The sequence below is a fragment of the Nicotiana tomentosiformis genome, chromosome 7 (assembly GCF_000390325.3).
Source record: "Nicotiana tomentosiformis chromosome 7, ASM39032v3, whole genome shotgun sequence".
NCBI classification, from domain to species: domain Eukaryota; kingdom Viridiplantae; phylum Streptophyta; class Magnoliopsida; order Solanales; family Solanaceae; genus Nicotiana; species Nicotiana tomentosiformis.
In genome coordinates this window covers 45,325,150-45,340,293 of record NC_090818.1, presented here as the reverse complement: position 1 = coordinate 45,340,293, position 15,144 = coordinate 45,325,150, and the positions used below count along the sequence as shown (strand labels likewise).

The following is a 15,144-nucleotide window of genomic DNA, read 5'->3' as shown; positions in this document are numbered from 1 at the left end:
AATTTTTAGATAAAACAATAGCACATTTAATTTCGATATAATTGTTGGTTCAGATTTAGGGTTGGAGTATCAAAGTGGACAGAAGAAATTGCCCTAGAATTAGAACAGAAGCATTAATCAATGAATGCCATCCATTACTACACATAGTGTACCCTAAATACACACATCGTTATCATTCGAAAGAAAGCATATTCAACAACTAGTGTGGGTTTCATCGTAAATACCACTAAAACGAGCTTCTTTTTCACAAGTGTGCCTTTCAAATGATTGCTCTTTATCTCATGCAGCTTCCAGGAAGGAGAATTTTACAAGCCAACAATTTTACAAGTTTTACATATTCCTTTCTTTCTCTCTCTCTTTCTTATATATATACATCAACCCGTGCCCTTGCCTTTTAAGTTACCCAAAAACGCATTCATCCCACCGTACTCCTTAGTAATTTCGATCTTTAAATTTCTTCTTTTTATTATGGCAAAAATGGTTGCTGCTGCTCATGAAGAAAACCCTTTCGGTTTCGAAGATTATTTTCCTTCAATGATGGAAAGACTTGGAGCTGAAGGTTTTATGAGGGAGCTTTGCAATGGTTTTTGCTTGCTAATGGATGTAAGTATAGGGCTTATAACTTATGAGAGTTTGAAAAGAAACACTATATTGCTTGGTTTGCATGATCTTAGAGATGATGAGTTAATTTGTATGTTAGCTGAAGGAGATTTGGATGGGGATGGAGCTCTTAATCAGATGGAGTTTTGTATTCTCATGTTTAGATTGAGTCCTGGTTTGATGGATGGATCCAAGCAATATATGGATGACTTGGGTCTTATTTATTTCCAACCCTAATTCATTTTAGTATTATGTTTCTATGCCTATCTTTTGGATGTAACGGTATTAATATCATGAGATGCCAAATAAATAAAATACTCATGTGTATGATGTATCTTTTCCTTGGAAGGAGTGTTACATAATCATACTGCATCAGGTACTACTTCGTCATGTTAATATCTCTTTTGCTGTTGTTCTTTTTTCTTACTTTTTTCACATTTTGCTTAACTTATGTACTAATAGCGTAACAAATTATATTATTTTAATATGGTTTAGCAGGTAATCTGCCTAATTTTTAAGGTCACTAATATCATGAGATGCCATGAGATGCCAAATAAATAAAAGACTCCATGTATATCTACCTTGGAAGCTTAGGATGAATAAATGTATATATTAATGCTACATATCATAGACTTCTACCTCGTGATGTTAATTAGTTTCTGGACACGTGCGTTACACGTGAGTCCCATACAAGTAAAACAAATAATTTTTTCCTATCTAATTTTTGCAATTTAAAATGTACAAACATATTATTAATTATTGTGGTTTGATTTGAAAAGCGGACAATTTCAACTGGTATATGTAGGGGTGTACATAGGTCGGATTGGGTTGGATTTTTCAATTATCAAACCAAACCAATGGTGTCGGATTTTTAAATTTATAAACCAAACCAAACCAACAAAATCGAATTTTTCAATCTAGATTTTTCTCGGGTTTTTTCGGATTTTTTTCGGTAAAGTCTCCGTAGCATAAAATATGTAACTTGTGCTCCAAATATTTCTTAAGTCCTAGTAAAATAAAACTATATAATGTGTTTTCCAAAAAACTAACACAATAATATGAGATAATTCATAGCATTATACTAAAATATTCAATAACAAAGATAAAATAATAAAATTACATAAAAAATATATTGCTAATTAATAAGCCATAATAAAAATTAACATAATCTAAAAATACTATATAGGTCATGCTAAAATAAGTATAGCTAATAAATACTAATATTAATTACATAACTAAGCACTAAAGAAAAAGATAAACTAAGTTATGCATTTTCATTATAAACCAATATAAAACTAAAATAATTGTCCAACACTATCGTCATTCCTAGTATTGAATTGGATTTTTTTTGCTAGCATTAGTATTGATTTGAACTTTGTTTGAGTTACTATATTTATGGGCTTTAAAAGTTATTTACCATTCAAGAATATTAAGTCTAAACTTGAAATAATACATTAAAAGATAAAATTGTGAATAAATTTAAGAAATATTTATAAATTACATTACAATAAATATTTATATATATATATATATATAATATATTTTTAAAAATTATATAAACGTACTATCGGGTTGGTTTGATTTCGGTTTGATTTTTTTTAGTTAAAACCAAACCAAACCAATTATGGTCGGATTTTATTTTCTAATACCAAACCAAACCACATCGGGTTTTGTTTTCGATTTGACTCGGACTATCGGTTTGGTGCGGTTTATCAGATTTCTTTATACACCCCTAGGTATATGTATAACTGTATATCTTTTTTTTAAAAAAAGTAATTATTGAGTGTATAATTGTTTTCGATTTTGCGAAGTAACCTGTTAAAACGATTGTAACACAAAATTAAGCCTTAATAGAAAATAAAAAATTTGACACCCATACAAAATAATAAAACATAACAGTTAGAAAAAACTGATTTGCTATGCTTCCTATTCACCAAAAAAGGACTTGATATAAATAAATGAAATATGTTAAAGATTTCGTTAAAAAGTACTGAGACTATATATGATTAAAAATAACTAATTTCAATTAGTACAATTATTATCAAGGCTCCTAAATTAAAATTCTTGCATTGTCTTATTAGAACATTGCTCTAAAATCTTTTAAACAAAAGGAAATATGTTATGTGGTATATTCTTTTATATTAAATCACATTATAGGTTTTATAAGCGTCCTACCAAAATGTCCTTTAAATCTAATTATCCTACTCTTTTTTCTAATTCCCTACTTAAAAAACGCAAATGGATATGCTTCTTAAAGTCCTAATGAAACGGTGAGAGCTTTTGATTTTGAAGAAAGCATCTCTTGAAAACATCCGATTGAGAATCATGAAAAGTTATGACCCACGCTTCCCAAATCAGGAGATAAATCAACCGTTACTTTGACAAGAAATAGAAAATTACCTACAAACACAAATGGACGGCTAAGGCCTTTGGTCATTGCCTTGTGATTAGTAAAAGAGAATTGAACTAATAGTTATAGCAAAAACTAAGAAGTAAACACATGTCTCACATAATCAAATTTAAAAGGCAAAAACTAAGAAGTAAACACATGTCTCACATAATCAAATTTAAAAGAACCCAATAAATAAAAACTCCAAAAAAAATGAACTTTAAGCATGATATTTTACGCAGAATAAACTTAATGTATGGAATTTATTGGATTAAAACACAATTCTGTGCAGCCGATCATAGAAAGAAAACACTAAGGCAAACTCAGGCATATTTTAACATATAAGTAGTGAACAAGATGCTAAACATGGAATTTGTTAAACAATGGTCTATAGGCGCATAACAGCTTTGTAAATAAAGCTTTAAGTATGGAGTCAAATAGAAAATAACTTAATTTTCTATTCATCATAGCAAAAAAAAAAAATGTTTAATAACAGTGGAGAGTGTTGCTTTATAAAAATTAGCAAACAATAGAGTAACAATTTCATATAATATAGGAGAAAAAAATTTAATTTACCTGGTAAATCTACAGATTTCCCCTACTGTTTCTTCTAGTTGTGATGCTTATGCATATTACTGATTTATAATCCATTTATATAAGCTCATCAAGCAATCGATCAACGATTCATTATATGGATCTTCTATATTCATTTTTCTCTACGGATCCACTTCATAGGCACGTACATTACGCGTGTATTCAGAATGAGTAAAAAGTTTTACAAATCATATAAATAATAAAAAAAAATGTGTTCGAACTATATAAAATAAAAATTATAATTTTCTAAGAATGATGAATCTTGATCTTATTTAGTAGATAATTAATGTGTTTATGAAATCCCACGGTAGGTATAAATTAGCATGATTTCATGTTTAAGTTTTATTTAGTGCACAATTTACAATGTAGAATCTTTAAATAGTCAACTTTCAAATTCTTTTTAAGGAAATCAATAATTAATCCAACTTTCATCAAATTAGCTTTAAAGTAGTATTTTTTGTGCATATTCGTCATTTTTTATACGGTATGCTAATGAAGAGCCTGTCTAGACATAAGAATTTTTTTCTTTTTTTGGAAAAAAAATTTACTTTTTTTTTCGAAATCACCATTTGTTCATAAAATTTCTAGTTTTCACTTGAAAATACATTTTGGAATTTTTCAAAATTTTAAAAAGCTCCAAAAAGTTATTTTTCAAAATTTTCACTCTGATTACTCACAAAACATCAAAAACAACCCAAAATTATATTCATGTCCAAACACAACTCTAATTTTCAAATACCATTTTCACTTGAAATTTTTTTTCACTTTTTTTTTGGAATTATACAATTCTTATGTCCAAATGCCCACGAAGTAAACTAAATTATAGAAATTCAAAATTAAAGTGTCACGACCCAAAATCTCACCTATCGTGATGACGCCTATCTCAATACTAGACAAGCCGACAATCTCAATAAAATACCATATCTTTTAAGTTTGAAAACATAATATTTAAATTCAGCGGAAGAAATCTCATAATTACATATATAAATACTCCCAGAACCCGGTATCACTGAGTACATGAGCATCTAATATGAATACAAAGTCTGATTGACAAAACACTACCTGAAAGTATAGAACAGTACAATAACTGAAAGAAGGGGAGTCAAGGTCAACGGACTCCACACAGCTACCTTGATAGTCTCCAACTGATAGAACTCTGAGATCTAATGGTCGCCGTGCCCGAAAGCACCTGGATCTGCACACGAGGTACAGAGTGTAGTACGAGTACAACTAACTCAATAAGTAACAAAACTAACCTTTGGGCTGAAAGTAGTGACGAACTCCGCAGGTACAGTCTAGTATAAATAATAACAATACATAAATGTAGGCATGCTTTCAAGTTCAATAGTTGCTTTCAGTAAAAATAAAACAGATCAATTCCGAACAATACAAGGAATATGACATCTCTGTATCTACATGCCAATGTACATACTGTATGTGATGCACCTTAGTGAAAACTCCATGTACTCACAATCTAAAATACTCAATTACTCAGTACTGTATATGGCCAATCCAACCCAGGGAAGATCCGTCCCAAATATATATGTATATCTATCAACTGACAGTCAGTCACCTAGTACTGTATAAGGCCAATCCAGCCCAAGGGAAGATCCATCCCCAAATATCAATGATTCGGACAAGATCCATGTCCAGAAAAGATCCATCCCTCAATATAAATGTTTCGGGCAAGATCCATATTCCAGGGAAGATCCATCCTTCAATATAAATGCTTCGGGCAAGATCCATGCCTAGGGAAGATCCATCCCTCAATATAAATCAATCGCTTTCACTGGGGGTATGTGCACACTCCGGAGGGGCTCCCAAGCGCTATAAATTAACCGCGCTTACTAGGGGTGTGTGCAGACTCTGGAGCGGCTCCTTCAGCCCAAGCGCTATATAAAGCCGATATGGCCTACTGCGGCTACAATCCGGTCCCATAATAATAATTAAACCTATAAGACCTGATGCAAGCGGGCAGCCCCGATCAATATAGTAATAAAGCCTATAAGGCTGCTGCGGCGTGCAGCCCGATCCTATAATAATAATAATAATAATAATAATAATAATAATAATAATAATAATAATAATAATAATAATAATAATAATAATAATAATAATAATAATATATAAAGTCGATATGGCCTACTGCAGGGGGGCAATCTCGATTCAATAAATATCCTCACAATGGATGAGCATGACTGAGTATGAAATATACATTTTAAAATAATTAATTCAATAGCAACACGACCCTATGGGTCCCAAAATATCGGCACATAGCCTAAAAATGATCTTTATTATGAGCCTCAGCTCAATTCCTCTAACACGTGTGGCATGTTCAGATAATAACATGATTCTTTAACTTTGCAACTTCACAAGATTTATTCAAGTCAATTTATATGGTGCACGTCCATACACTCGTCAACTATCATATGTGTTACCTCTAAACAATTTATATAACACTAATTCGGGGATTCATACCCTCAGAACCAACTTTAGAAGTGTTACTTACCTCAACCCGTGTAAATTCTCACTATATTATGCCCTTGCCTCGAGTATTGGTCTCCGAAAGCCTCGTATCTAGTCACAAATAATTCGATTCAGTCAATAAAAATTACTGGAATTAATTCCATACGAAAATATAAATTTTCCAACAAAATCCGAAATTTAGCTAAAAATATCTCTCGTGGGGCCCACGTCTCGGAACCCGACAAAAGTTACAAAATCCGAAAGCCAATTCAACCACGAGTCTAACTATACCAATTTTTCCAAAATCCGACCTTAACTCGACCCTCAAATCTTTAAATTAAACCAAGAGGGTTTTCTCAAATTTTCAACTCAATTCACTAATTTAGTGATAAAAACAACAATAGATTCATGTAATTTAACCAAAATCAGGTTAGGAATTCTTACCACAATATTTTTCTTGAAAAACTCTTGAAAGATCGCCTCACCCGAGCTTCCTTGGTCCAAAAAGATGAATTTGGACTTTATTCTGCTGCCCAGGGGTTTGTTCTTCGCGTTCGTGACCCTCCCCTCGCGTTCGCGATGAACAAATTCTCCAACAGCCATTTTCAAACCCTTCTCAGATAGCCTCTAATATAATGGTCATAACATTTTGTACAAAACTCTAAAAGATGAATGGTTTAACTTTCTGAAAACTAGACACCAAGATCTATAACTTTTATTTGTTGCTCATCTCTCACTTCTTTATAGATTGCGAGATATACACTTCTAAATTCAGCCTTATGCAATAAAGATTTTCAAACTCTTCCCAGACAGCTTGTAGTGTATCCACCATAACTTTGTACATAACTCCAAATGACAAATGGCTTAATTTTCTGAATACTAGACACAAAGGGCTACAACTTTTATTTTTGGATCAACTTCAAATTCCTTATATATTGCGAGATATGAGCCTCCAAAGTCAGACGACGGACAGCAAAATTCCTTCTTCGCGAACGCGAAGAACAAAGTCCCAACAGAAAAATCCTTCTTCGTGATCACGAGAGGCTCATCGCGAATGCGAAGAACAATACTAGAACCAGCAGCATCAAAACACCCAAACTTGGTCCGGAACCACCCCGAATCAAACCCGAGGCTCCCGGGACCCCGTCCAATCATACCAACCAGTCCCACTACATAACACGAACCTGCTCGAAGTCTCAAATCACATCAAACAACACTAAAAATACGAATCACACATAGATTCAAGCCTAATAAACTTTGAAACTTCCAATTTCTACAAACGATGCCGGAACCTATCAAATCACATCCAATTGACCTCAAATTTTGTACACAAGTCATAAATGACATAACGGACCTATTCAAATTTTCAGAATCAAATTTCGACCCCGATATCAAAAAGTCACCCCCCCGGTCAAACTTTTCAAAAATTCGACTTTTGCCATTTCAAGCCTAATTCCTCTACGGGCCTCTAAATAATTTTTTGGACGCGCTCCTAAGTCCAAAATCACCATAAGGAGCTATTGGAATCATCAGAATTTAAATCAGAGGTCGTTTACACATAAGTCAATATCCGGTTAACGTTTCCAGCTTAAGTTTTCAATTTTGAGACCAAATATCTCATTTCACCCCGAAATCCTTCCGGACCCGAACCAACTAACCCGGTAAGTCATAAAACAATTATAAAGCATAAATTGAGCTGTAAATATGCAAACGAGGTTATAATACTCAAAACGACCGGCTGGGCTGTTACATTCTCCCTCACTTAAACATACGTTCGTCCTCAAACGTGCCAAGAGTTATTTCCAAGCTACCAAATCACTATTCCATCTTACCACGCACGAACCCGGGGATGATCCCACATCACCCTATTCTATATAAGCCTCACAACACAATACAACTGAAAATGATTAATTTAACCTTAGCCCATAAACTTAGAACCCAAATTTCCAACATTCAAAATTCTTTTCAAGACACGAATCTCATATCTACACTTCTTATAAGTCTGAACAAGATGTATCAAGCCATAACCATAACCCTAGATATAATCACGTAACATACTACGCAACTTTTATGCTCGCAGAACCATTCCCGATCACAGTAACTACTCAAACCAACTTTTATGGAGCTCTCTCGCCCTAACGAGAACCATAATCACTTTCTAAGACGACTTTCAATATTATCCTTCCGAATATACTGTAATCAAACCTGATAGTACCTATTCTAGGTCTAATGACCTTATATTATTAAACAAAACTATCCCACAGACAAGCCACACTAATATAACTCAAGCCACAACGGCGTAATTCGTGTACCCAAAAATGGAAAATGTCTCAAAGAACAGAACCGTATTGCAAGTTCAACAAGCAGCACCATAACTGCAATGCTATAAGCTCATTATATATAGTAGAACCAAGACACACGAATTTAATAAGAGTAACCAGCTCTTATAGAGATCAAATTATCATTATTCGCACAGACAACTCACGTGCTATAGTATCAATATCTGGACCCGCACAGACAACTCACGTGCCAATAATATCAGTATATGGATCCACACGGACAACTCACGTGCCAATAATATAATCTTCTTGGCATGGTCACAGGCCTCCAGTCTAAGCATATCATACATGAGCGATCAAATAAGTACACATGTATATGATAAATGAATTATGATTCTCATGCTCCTGGACTGGTACAAATAACATGCCAAGGAGTAGGCAGGTGCAAGGTGTTCTATCACTACTCAAATCAGCAAGTTAACGCAGAGATATTAACTACCCAAACAGGCCGAAAGACACAAGTCCCATTAGCACAACGGCCCCCAAAGAATTAACCATGCCTTAATACCACCAATCAAATTCATACTTCGTGCACACTACATCCTTCAAAATAACAATTTAATCATTTCATGATTTTTCATAAAGTGCAATATAACCCGTATTCAAGAAATTTTCTTACTCAAGTCATCCCCAACCTCAATCTCTGCAAGTCATAACCGATTCACATGTATGCCGCAAACTGAAATCAGTACAACACATAACCATGAAATCAAATCGTCAATAGTAGGCTCCCCCACTTGGCTCAAAGCCAAATAACACAACATCTGATAACTCACCATACCCAAATTAACATCGAAATCGACCATACTAAGCAATAAAAGATCAACTCTGGTCTCTAGTCCCCCAATAATTACCACACACGACCAATACATACGGTCCATAATAATAGTATCGCCTGCCAGCGTAGATACATAAATATGTGAAATTAAGGACTCACGGGGTATATCCAGATAGTGAACAAAATATGATGAAACATACGAATATGTGGAACCACGGTCAAATAATATAGAAGCCTCTTTGTGGCACACTGAAACAATACCTATGATCACTGCATCTGAAGCAACAACATCTAGCCTGGCAGGAAAAGCATAAAATTGGGCCTGACCGCCACCTAATCGGCCTCCCCCTCTTGGGCGACCTCTAGATGACTGAGTAGGTGGTGGAGCAGCTGGTGCAGAAGTCGTAACATGACTCCTCTACTGAACCGGACCTCGCGTAAGGTGGAGACAATATCTCTTTATGTGGCCCAAGTCTCCACACTCAAAGCAACCCCTCTCTGAAAAGGTTGGTAAGTTCTGAGGCAGACCTCAAGAACCAGAATAACTACCAGAAGAACCTGGTATAGATGATCCCTGAACGGAAGGAGCACAGGGTGTACTCTGGGCTGGAAGTGCACTAAAAGATGACTGACCCTGATGAGAACCGTATGAACCATGGCTGGATGATGCACCCCGGTGAACTGGACAACCCTCCTGAGCATGTCTGTAAGGACGACCCCTGATGTGGTAGGAATGTCCTTCAGAAGGTACCCCCACCAGAACAGCCTGAACCTCGAGGCCTCTTGGCCTCCCTCTCAACATGCTCTAGGCTACAGACCGCCTCTATCTGCCGAGCAATGTCAACCACCTCTTCAAAGGTGGCACTAGATACCCTCTCCCTAGTTATAAGTAATCACACCCGATATGTGAGGCCATCAATGAACCTTTTAATCCTTTCCCTGTTAGTGGGAGCCAACCAAACTGTGTGACGAGCCAACTTAGAAAATCTCATCTTATATTGCGTCACAGACATGTCATCCTGACGTAATTTCTCAAACTGCCTGCGCAGTTCCTCTCCGCGAGACTGCGACACAAACTTCTCCAAAAAGAGAACGGAGAACTCCTGCCATGTAAGTGGTACTGCACCAATCGGCCTGCACCTCTCATAAGACTCCCACCAACTGAAGGCAGCTCCAGAAAACTGAAAAGTGGTGAACGAGACCCCACTGGTCTCCAAAATACCCATTGTACGGAGGATCCTCTAACACATGTCCAAGAAGCCCTGGGCATCCTCCGACTCTACCCCACTGAAAGATAGAGGCCGTAGTCTCCCGAAACTCTCTAGTCTCTTCTGCTCATCCTCAGTCATAGCGAGAACTACCGGGGCCTGAGCAGCTACAGCCAGCTGGGCTGATAGTACCCCCGGTATTTGAAGTCCCTGCACTACCTGATCTGGAGTATGGGCAACAGGGGTATGAGTACCTCCCCTGGCCTGAGAAGTGGTAGGTGCGGCCTGAGGCGAAACCACCTGAGCAAAACCAGTGCAAACTATCAATATCTGGGCCAAAGTCTCATGAAGGCCTGGAATCACAATTGTCACAGTTGGTGCCTAAGCTGGTCCCGCTGGCTCAACTACATTTGGAATCTGCTCCTGAGTTGGAGCAACTGGTGGTACTACAGGTACTGCTCCAACTGCTGCACGAGCTATACCTCGACCTCTACCTCGGCCTCTACCACGGCCCCGACCTCTCATGGCCCTAATGGGTGGCACTAGTGGTTGACCATCCGATCCGGTAGTACGTGTCCTCACCATATGTGAGAGAATAAAATAACAGAATTTTAGTTTTCAGAATCAACAAATTCGCATGACAGAATACAAGAAAGTAAAATTATCCTAAGGGTTCGGTAGTCTCTCGAAGATAAGTACAGACGTCTCTGTACCGATCCACAAGACTCTACTAAACCTGCTCATGACTCGTGAGACCTATGTAACCTAGAGCTCTGATACCAACTTGTCACGACCCAAAATCTCACCTGCCGTGATGGCGCCTATCTCAATACTAGGCAAGCAGATAATCTCAATAAAACACCATATCTTTTCAGTTTGAAAATATAATATTTAAATTTAGCGGAAGAAATCTCACAATTACATATATAAACACTCCTAGAACCCAGTGTCACTGAGTACATGAGCATCTAATATGAATACAAAGTCTGATTGACAAAACACGGTCTGAAAGTATACAACAGTACAATAACTGAAAGAAAGAGAGTCAAGGTTAGCGGACTCCAGGCAGCTACCTTGATAGTCTCCAACTGATAGAACTCTAAGATCTAACGGTCGCCGTGCCCGAAAACAACTGGATCTGCACACGAGGTGCAGAGTGTAGTATGAGTACAACCAACTTAATAAGTAACAAGACTAACCTTTGGGCAGAAAGTAGTGACGAGCTTCGCAGTTACAGTCCAGTATAAATAATAACAATACAGAAATGTAGGCATATTTTCAAGTTTAACAGTTACTTTCAGTACAAATAAAACAGATCAATTCTGAACAATACGAGGAATACGACATCTCTGTATCTATATGCCAATGTACATACTGTATGTGATGCACCTTAGTGAAAACTCCATGTACTCACAATCTAAAATACTCAATTACTCAGTACTGTATATGGCCAATCTAGCCTAGGGAAGATCCATCCTAAATATATATATATATATATATATATCCATCAACTGACAGCCAGTCACTCAGTACTGTATAAGGCCAATCCAGCATAGGGGAATATCCATCCCCAAATATCAATGATTCAGACATGATCCACGTCCAAGGAAGATCTATCCCTCACTATAAATATTTCGGGCAAGATCCATGCCCAGGGAAGATCCATCCCTTAATATAAATGCTTCGGGCAAGATCCATGCTCAGGAAAGATCCATCCCTCAATATAAACGCTTCGGGCAAGATTCATACCCAGGGAAGATCCATCCCTCAATATAAATCAACCGCGCCCACTTGGGGTGTTTGCAGACTCCGGAGGGGCTCATTCAGCCCAAGCACTATAAATCAACCGCGCTCACTGGGGGTGTATGCAGACTCTGGAGGGGCTCTTTCAACCCAAGCGCTATATAAAGCCGATATGGCCTACTGGAATTAATTGTATAAGAAAATACAAATTTTTCAACAAAATCCGAAATTTAGCTTTAAAAAAATCGCCGTTGGGGCCCACGTCTCGGAATCCGACAAAAATTACAAAAACCGAAAGCCTATTCAACCACGAGTCAAACCATACCAATTTTTCCAAAATCCGACCTCAACTCGGCCCTCAAATCTTCAAATTAAACCAAGAGGGTTTTCAAAATTTTTCAACTCAATTCACTAATTTAGTGATAAAAACAATAATAGATTCTTGTAATTTAACCAAAATAAGGTTAGGAATTCTTACCCCCAATGTTTTCCTTGAAAAGCTCTCGAAATATCGCCTCACCCGAGCTTCCTTGGTCCAAATATGGATGAATGAGATGAATTTGGACTTTATTTTGCTGCCCAGGGGTTTGTTTTTCGCGTTCGCGAACCTTCCCTCGCGTTCGCGATGAATAAATTCTCCAACAGCCAGTTTCAAATACTTCTCAGATAGCCTCTAGTATAATGGTCATAACATTTTGTACAAAACTCCAAATGATGAATGGTTTAACTTTCTGAAAACTAGACATCAAGGACTATAACTTTTATTCTTTTCTCATCTCCCAATTCCTTATATATTGCGAGATATACGCTTCCGAAATGAGTCCTATGCAACAGAAATTTTCAAACTCTACCTAGACAGTCTATAGTATATCTACCATAACGTTTCGTATACAATTCCAAATAATAAATGGTTTATCTTTATGAAAACTAGACACAAAGAGTTACAACTTTTATTTTTGGATCAGTTTTAAATTTTTTATATATTGCGAGATATGAGTCTCCAAAATCAAACGACGGACAGCAAAATTCCTTCTTCGCGAACGCGAAGAACAAAGTCCCAACAGCAAAATCCTTCTTCGCGAATGCAAGAGGCTACTCGCGAACGCGAAGAACAATACCAGAACCAGCAACCAGCAGCATCAAAATACCCAAACTTGGTCCGAAACTACCCCGAATCAAACCCGAGACCCCCGAGACCCCGTACAATCGTACTAACCAGTCCCAGTACATAACACGAACCTGCTCGAGGCCTCAAATCACATCAAACAATACTAAAAACATGAATCACATATAGATTCAAGCCTAATGAACTTTGAAACTTTCAATTTCTACAAACGACGCCGGAACCTATCAAATCACATCCGATTGACCTCAAATTTTGCACACAAGTCATAAATGACACAACAGACCTATTCAAATTTTCAGAATCGGATTTCGACCCCGATATCAAAAAGTCAACTCCCGGTCAAACTTTTCAAAAATTTGACTTTCGTCATTTCAAGTCTAATTCCTCTACGAACCTCCAAATACTTTTTCGGACGCGCCCCTTAGTCCAAAATCACCATACGGAGCTATTGGAATCACCAGAATTCAAATCCGAGGTCGTTTACACATAAGTCAACATCCAGTTAACTTTTCCAACTTAAGTTTTTAATTATGAGACTAAGTGTCTCATTTCACTCCGAAGTCCTTCCGGACCCAAACCAACTAACCCGGTAAGTCATAAAATAATTGTAAAGCATAAATTCAGCAGTAAATGAGGGAATGGGGTTATAGTACTCAAAACGACTGGCCGAGTCGTTACATAAAGTGTGAGATAAAATCCACGATTCTAATTTAAGAGCTAATCCACGGCAAACATTCATATTTTAAAAAGATGTTATAAGAAATAAAATCAAACAAAATAAAACTAAACAATATTATTACATGCATGTAGTTAATCCATTAACCCAAAAATGCGAGGAAAAATATTCTGACAATGCCTTGAGAGTCCAGTTACCTTGAACATCGCGCATTCAACCTCCAAAGTCCAAACAAGATCATATACACTGTTTAGATGACTTCCAGTTCTAATAAAGCACAATCACTCTTTTTTCTAAACATATGTAAGTAATATCACTAATTAATTTGGCAATCGAACTATCTATAAAACCAAGAAAATAAATCATGAAATGATAAAGAAAATAGATTATCCTCATCCTGCTGTGAACAAAAGATCAAAAACAGACTACATAACGGTAGAGCTAAAGAGGGAAAATGAGTTAGTTTTCTCTCTTTGGGGCAGTAATATTCCCATTTGAAATATATTCTCAATTGAAACATGTTATGAATTTAGATGAGAATAAAATAAAAGCAGAATTGATGATTAGGTAACACTAAAAGTACCAGCAATTCCATAGAGTACCAGATACATTCTCCCAAAGTGGTTTTGGCGTGATGCTTAGAATTCTGAAAAATAAACGCAGTCATTATGGAAGTCATTAACTGAAAGTAGCTCGAATTATGTCTACTTATTTATCCACCTATTTATTGTGGTACAAATTAATTTTTTGTTGGAAGGTACATTTATCTTTTAGTACAAGGATATTGTAGGAGTAAAACTCAAAGGAAAGGCAAAATGGGTGTTTAATTTTTTATAGGCATTTAGGTAATTCGACTTTTAGCTGTAGGGGCTTCCTACTTTTAGTATAATATGATGATTATGTTTTCTTCTGCTAGCCAGTGGTGGATTCAGGATTTTAAAGTCATGGGTGTCGTTCGACAAAAAATTCAAAAGAAAAGGAAAAAAAAAGGAGTTTAATTGTGGGTGGTCACTCAATATTTATCTAAATATTTTTATAATTGCCTATGCAAATTTACTAAATGTGATCAAAAGTAATAGGTGTTCAAGCATCCACAAGTGTCCATGTAAATCCGCCACTGCTGCTAGCTGTTTGTTGTTACTTTTTCTTCTTTTTTCTTAATTATTTTTTATTTTAGGGGAGGGGTAATTTGCATACAAATAGGAGATGGTGGTCAGTTGTGCAA

General features: G+C 36.4%; 1 long non-coding RNA gene across 1 annotated transcript; it reads left to right on the top strand.

The window, feature by feature from the left end:
- Nucleotides 1-310: 310 nt before the first annotated feature.
- LOC104101820 (uncharacterized) lies at nucleotides 311-996 on the top strand. Its single transcript, XR_011409340.1, has 2 exons — nucleotides 311-603; nucleotides 701-996. It is a non-coding gene; the product is annotated as an uncharacterized lncRNA (long non-coding RNA).
- Nucleotides 997-15,144: the final 14,148 nt, after the last annotated feature.